Raw genomic sequence first — 6,000 nt, forward strand, 5'->3', positions numbered from 1 at the left:
GGCTTGCGAGCGTGCCCAATCCGTGCGATAACTCGGAAAACACCCGGCCACACTGTGCCGGAAACGACGCACTCTGGGAAGCCGCTATGCAAAGCGAGGTCCCAAGATCCCCTGCGGCCGGACACTTCCCGCCCCCCAAAGAAAAGAGCGCCAATCAGACGGCCGGAGACCGAGAACTCGCGGAGCAGACAGCCACAATCGCCATATCAAGAGTGATTGCGAACGTTTTTGTTTTCTCTCTTTGACCAGCCCAGCTGCGCCCCACCCGAAGGCAGGGAAGCACAAAAATTGCATGGAACTCATTCATGCTCCTCTCCATGGAAATCTTTAGTAAAAGGCGAAAGATTTGTACGAGATGAAGAGAAACCAGAGTGCGTGGCTGCACAGCTGCAGGAGCCCAGCCCGCCTTCAAAGCCTCTGCGCTGCCGGTCATGGTTGGCAATGCACCTGGCCTTACAAACGAGCCAGTGGGGCCCGTTCAGCTCCGGGCTCATCGCCTGCGGCTCACGGCTTGCGAGCGTGCCCAATCCGTGCGATAACTCGGAAAACACCCGGCCACACTGTGCCGGAAACGACGCACTCTGGGAAGCCGCTATGCAAAGCGAGGTCCCAAGATCCCCTGCGGCCGGACACTTCCCGCCCCCCAAAGAAAAGAGCGCCAATCAGACGGCCGGAGACCGAGAACTCGCGGAGCAGACAGCCACAATCGCCATATCAAGAGTGATTGCGAACGTTTTTGTTTTCTCTCTTTGACCAGCCCAGCTGCGCCCCACCCGAAGACAGGGAAGCACAAAAATTGCATGGAACTCATTCATGCTCCTCTCCACGGAAATCTTTAGTAAAAGGCGAAAGATTTGTACGAGATGAAGAGAAACCAGAGTGCGTGGCTGCACAGCTGCAGGAGCCCAGCCCGCCTTCAAAGCCTCTGCGCTGCCGGTCATGGTTGGCAATGCACCTGGCCTTACAAACGAGCCAGTGGGGCCCGTTCAGCTCCGGGCTCATCGCCTGCGGCTCTCAGCTTGCGGCCGTGCCCAATCCGTGCGATAAGTCGGAAAACACCCAGCCACACTGTGCCGGAAACGACGCACTCTGGGAAGCCGCTATGCAAAGCGAGGTCCCAAGATCCCCTGCGGCCGGACACTTCACACCCCCCAAAGAAAAGAGCGCCAATCAGACGGCCGGAGACCGAGGACTCGCGGAGCAGACGGCCACAATCACCATTACAAGAGCGATTGCGAACGTGCTTGTTTTCTCTCTTTGACCAGCTAGGCTGCGCCCCACCCGAAGGCAGGGAAGCACAAAAATTGCATGGAACTCATTCATGCTCCTCTCCACGGAAATCTTTAGTAAAAGGCGAAATTAAGTCTAAGTGCCTGTGGGCACTTTTCCTGTCCGTGGGGGGTGGACCGTCTTTCATTAGAAGGTTAGTCTGTTCTACTCTGAGAATGTAGAGGGGGTGGGAAGTGCCCGCGGTCATTTAATTAGTATTACAATCTTAGTTATCTTTCTAGTTCACAGGTTTGCATGCATAATTTAATTTTGAAAGCCACTGAGACATCAGGTACTACTGTTGTATTTATGAAAAAGAAACAAAACAAAAAACATACTAACAACTGTGCCATCCTACTCCTTAGTTAATACATTTTATTATTCATAAACAGTTAACATTGTTAGCAAAATATTTTGAATTATATTTAACCCTATTTTTTCTTTAGTTTTGTATTTAACTTATTATATGATAGTCAGACTTAATGTATATTAATGTATATTTGAACAATGAAAATACTTGGGGGACACTTCCCGCCCCCCAAAGAAAAGAGCGCCAATCAGACGGCCGGAGACCGAGGACTCGCGGAGCAGGCGGCCACAATCACCATTACAAGAGCGATTGCGAACGTGCTTGTTTTCTCTCTTTGACCAACCCAGCTGCGACCCACCCGAAGACAGAAAAGCACAAAAATTGCATGTAACTCATTCATGCGCCTCTCCACAGAAATCTTTAGTAAAAGGCGAAAGATTCGGACGAGATGAAGGGAAACCAGAGTGCGTGGCTGCACAGCTGCAGGAGCCCAGGCCGCCTTCAAAGCCTCTGCGCTTCCGGTCATGGTTGGCAATGCACCTGGCCTTACAAACTAGCCAGTGGGGCCCGTTCAGCTCCGGGCTCATCGCCTGCGGCTCTCAGCTTGCGAGCGTGCCCAATCCGCGCGATAACTCGGAAAACACCCGGCCACACTGTGCCGGAAACGACGCACTCTGGGAAGCCGCTATGCAGGCAAGGTCCCAAGATCCCCTGTGGCCGGACACTTCCCGCCCCCCAAAGAAAAGAGCGCCAATCAGACGGCCGGAGACCGAGGACTCGCGGAGCAGACGGCCACAATCACCATTACAAGAGCGATTGCGAACGTGCTTGTTTTCTCTCTTTGACCAGCTAGGCTGCGCCCCACCCGAAGGCAGGGAAGCACAAAAATTGCATGGAACTCATTCATGCTCCTCTCCACGGAAATCTTTAGTAAAAGGCGAAAGATTTGTACGAGATGAAGAGAAACCAAAGTGCGTGGCTGCACAGCTGCAGGAGCCCAGGCCGCCTTCAAGGCCTCTGCCCTGCCGGTCGTGGTTGGCAATACACCTGGCCTTACAAACGAGCCAGTGGGGCCCGTTCAGCTCCGGGCTCATCGCCTGCGGCTCACGGCTTGCGAGCGTGCCCAATCCGTGCGATAACTCGGAAAACACCCAGCCACACTGTGCCGGAAACGACGCACTCTGGGAAGCCGCTATGCAAAGCGAGGTCCCAAGATCCCCTGCGGCCGGACTCTTCCCACCCCCCAAAGAAAAGAGCGCCAATCAGACGGCCGGAGACCGAGGACTCGCGGAGCAGACTGCCACAATCGCCATAACAAGAGTGACTGCGAACGTTTTTGTTTTCTCTCTTTGACCAGCCAGGCTGCGCCCCACCCGAAGGCAGGGAAGCACAAAAATTGCATGGAACTCATTCATGCTCCTCTCCACGGAAATCTTTAGTAAAAGGCGAAAGATTTGTACGAGATGAAGAGAAACCAGAGTGCGTGGCTGCACAGCTGCAGGAGCCCAGGCCGCCTTCAAGGCCTCTGCCCTGCCGGTCGTGGTTGGCAATACACCTGGCCTTACAAACGAGCCAGTGGGGCCCGTTCAGCTCCGGGCTCATCGCCTGCGGCTCTCAGCTTGCGAGCGTGCCCAATCCGCGCGATAACTCGGAAAACACCCGGCCACACTGTGCCGGAAACGACGCACTCTGGGAAGCCGCTATGCAGGCAAGGTCCCAAGATCCCCTGTGGCCGGACACTTCCCGCCCCCCAAAGAAAAGAGCGCCAATCAGACGGCCGGAGACCGAGGACTCGCGGAGCAGACGGCCACAATCACCATTACAAGAGCGATTGCGAACGTGCTTGTTTTCTCTCTTTGACCAGCTAGGCTGCGCCCCACCCGAAGGCAGGGAAGCACAAAAATTGCATGGAACTCATTCATGCTCCTCTCCACGGAAATCTTTAGTAAAAGGCGAAAGATTTGTACGAGATGAAGAGAAACCAGAGTGCGTGGCTGCACAGCTGCAGGAGCCCAGCCCGCCTTCAAAGCCTCTGCGCTGCCGGTCATGGTTGGCAATGCACCTGGCCTTACAAACGAGCCAGTGGGGCCCGTTCAGCTCCGGGCTCATCGCCTGCGGCTCACGGCTTGCGAGCGTGCCCAATCCGTGCGATAACTCGGAAAACACCCGGCCACACTGTGCCGGAAACGACGCACTCTGGGAAGCCGCTATGCAAAGCGAGGTCCCAAGATCCCCTGCGGCCGGACACTTCCCACCCCCAAAGAAAAGAGCGCCAATCAGACGGCCGGAGACCGCGGACTCTCGGAGCAGACTGCCACAATCGCCATAAGACCAATTGCGAGCGTTTTTGTTTTCTCTCTTTGACCAGCCAGGTTGCGCCCCACCCGAAGGCAGGGAAGCATAAAAATTGCATGGAACTCCTTCATGCTCCTCTCCACGGAAATCTTTAGTAAAAGGCGAAAGATTTGTACGAGATGAAGAGAAACCAGAGTGCGTGGCTGCACAGCTGCAGGAGCCCAGGCCGCCTTCAAGGCCTCTGCCCTGCCGGTCGTGGTTGGCAATACACCTGGCCTTACAAACGAGCCAGTGGGGCCCGTTCAGCTCCGGGCTCATCGCCTGCGGCTCACGGCTTGCGAGCGTGCCCAATCCGTGCGATAACTCGGAAAACACCCGGCCACACTGTGCCGGAAACGACGCACTCTGGGAAGCCGCTATGCAAAGCGAGGTCCCAAGATCCCCTGCGGCCGGACACTTCCCGCCCCCCAAAGAAAAGAGCGCCAATCAGACAGCCGGAGACCGAGGACTTGCGGAGCAGACGGCCACAATTGCCATAACAAGAGTGATTGCGAACGTTTTTGTTTTCTCTCTTTGACCAGCCAGGCTGCGCCCCACCCGAAAGCAGGGAAGCACAAAAATTGCATGGAACTTATTCATGCTCCTCTCCACGGAAATTTTTAGTAAAAGGCGAAAGATTTGTATGAGATGAAGAGAAACCAGAGTGCGTGGCTGCATAGCTTCAGGAGCCCAGACCGCATTCAAAGCCTCTGCGCTGCCGGTCGTGGTTGGCAATGCACCTGGCCTTACAAACTAGCCAGTGGGGCCCGTTCAGCCCCGGGCTCATCGCCTGCGGCTCTCGGCTTGTGGGCGTGCCCAATCCGTGCGATAACTCGGAAAACACCCGGCCACACTGTGTCGGAAACGACGCACTGTAAGGCACCTTGAAGCGTGCACCCCCAACATTCTTCTTTGCACATCTGTGAAAGGTAAACTCTTGAGCAAACTCTGAACCAGCTCTAAGGAAACTAATCCGATTAGACATTACTTTGACTCATCCTTTAAGGGACCCTTGATAATTGGAGAAATCAATGATTTCGAATGAATTCTGTATGCGTTAAAAGACAGCTATACACAGAAAACATGCAGGACACTGCTCATGATGTTTCCCGAGCCGAAACACAGTGCGTTTTTCCAAGCCATCTGACAAAGCCCACCCACTGAAAACTGCACTGGTGCTAATAACGCCAAGGTCACGGGTTCGAGCCCCGCACAGGCCAGGCCAGGAGAAGAGAAAAGTGTTTGAAGATTTAAGAGTGTCTTAGGTGGAGCCAAAATCAAGTGTCACAAATACAAGTGGGAGGATTTCCAATGTTTAATATGGTAAAAATAAGCGGAAGTTATCTGCCGGTCCGGCACAGTCTGCCATGCTTTTGTCATATACTGTAAAGTGGTGTCGAACTGGGTGTCGAACTGGAGCCTCACCATTTGCATATGTGAGGCTCCAGTTATACATCGAGTGTCACATTAAATGACAAAAATGAAGAGAGTTAAAGCAGCTGGAGAGGTTTTCTTACAACTTTTGAGCTGACACAGTTTTGGAAAATGTTTCCTTCACGCTGCACTGTACAACATAGGCAGCCAAGAGTCTCCAAAACAAAACAGAATTGACAGATAGGAGAAAATTCCCACTCATCCTGAAGTTCCCAAAATCCAGCACTGAGCGTAAACAAAGTGTCTAAGTAGCGTGGGAATGCTAACCCTAACCCTAGCTGGAGTTTGAGCAATCCAGCACTGAGCGTAAAAAGATGAGTCAAAGTAACGTCTAATCGGATTAGTTTCCTTAGAGCTGGTTCAGAGTCTGCTCAAGAGTTTACCTTTCACACATGCGCAAAGAAGAATGTTGGGGGTGCACGCTTCAAGGCGCCTTACAGCTGTAGGGAGTGATTCAAGACGATTCGTGGCGTGTGCTCGTTCCCATATACCGTACGCCCCGGGGTGCAGTGCTAGGATGATGTACAATACCGCTTGGGCACGTAACGGCGTTATACGCAAGGTTTTCGTTTGTTCGTTTTGTTTTGCTCTGCTTTGCTTTGTTTTGCTTTCCATCGCGTTGGTAAGAGCGTAAATAAAAAGGCGATTCCTGC

At 53.4% G+C, this 6,000-nt stretch overlaps 8 non-coding genes across 8 annotated transcripts; all 8 read right to left on the reverse strand.

Annotated features, from left to right (window-relative positions):
• Positions 1–258: 258 nt before the first annotated feature.
• LOC138236694 (U5 spliceosomal RNA) lies at positions 259–375 on the reverse strand. Its single transcript, XR_011188765.1, has one exon. It is a non-coding gene; the product is annotated as a U5 spliceosomal RNA (small nuclear RNA).
• Positions 376–766: 391 nt separating this feature from the next.
• On the reverse strand, positions 767–883 carry LOC138236686 (U5 spliceosomal RNA). The gene has a single exon (XR_011188757.1). It is a non-coding gene; the product is annotated as a U5 spliceosomal RNA (small nuclear RNA).
• A 1,050-nt stretch (positions 884–1,933) lies between these two features.
• On the reverse strand, positions 1,934–2,047 carry LOC138236710 (U5 spliceosomal RNA). Its single transcript, XR_011188780.1, has one exon. It is a non-coding gene; the product is annotated as a U5 spliceosomal RNA (small nuclear RNA).
• Positions 2,048–2,437: 390 nt separating this feature from the next.
• On the reverse strand, positions 2,438–2,554 carry LOC138236687 (U5 spliceosomal RNA). Its single transcript, XR_011188758.1, has one exon. It is a non-coding gene; the product is annotated as a U5 spliceosomal RNA (small nuclear RNA).
• A 391-nt stretch (positions 2,555–2,945) lies between these two features.
• Positions 2,946–3,062, reverse strand: LOC138236680 (U5 spliceosomal RNA). Its single transcript, XR_011188752.1, has one exon. It is a non-coding gene; the product is annotated as a U5 spliceosomal RNA (small nuclear RNA).
• A 390-nt stretch (positions 3,063–3,452) lies between these two features.
• Positions 3,453–3,569, reverse strand: LOC138236681 (U5 spliceosomal RNA). The gene has a single exon (XR_011188753.1). It is a non-coding gene; the product is annotated as a U5 spliceosomal RNA (small nuclear RNA).
• A 387-nt stretch (positions 3,570–3,956) lies between these two features.
• On the reverse strand, positions 3,957–4,073 carry LOC138236690 (U5 spliceosomal RNA). The gene has a single exon (XR_011188761.1). It is a non-coding gene; the product is annotated as a U5 spliceosomal RNA (small nuclear RNA).
• Positions 4,074–4,464: 391 nt separating this feature from the next.
• On the reverse strand, positions 4,465–4,581 carry LOC138236703 (U5 spliceosomal RNA). Its single transcript, XR_011188773.1, has one exon. It is a non-coding gene; the product is annotated as a U5 spliceosomal RNA (small nuclear RNA).
• Positions 4,582–6,000: the final 1,419 nt, after the last annotated feature.

Source organism: Lepisosteus oculatus, unplaced genomic scaffold (assembly GCF_040954835.1).
Source record: "Lepisosteus oculatus isolate fLepOcu1 unplaced genomic scaffold, fLepOcu1.hap2 HAP2_SCAFFOLD_93, whole genome shotgun sequence".
NCBI lineage: Eukaryota > Metazoa > Chordata > Actinopteri > Semionotiformes > Lepisosteidae > Lepisosteus > Lepisosteus oculatus.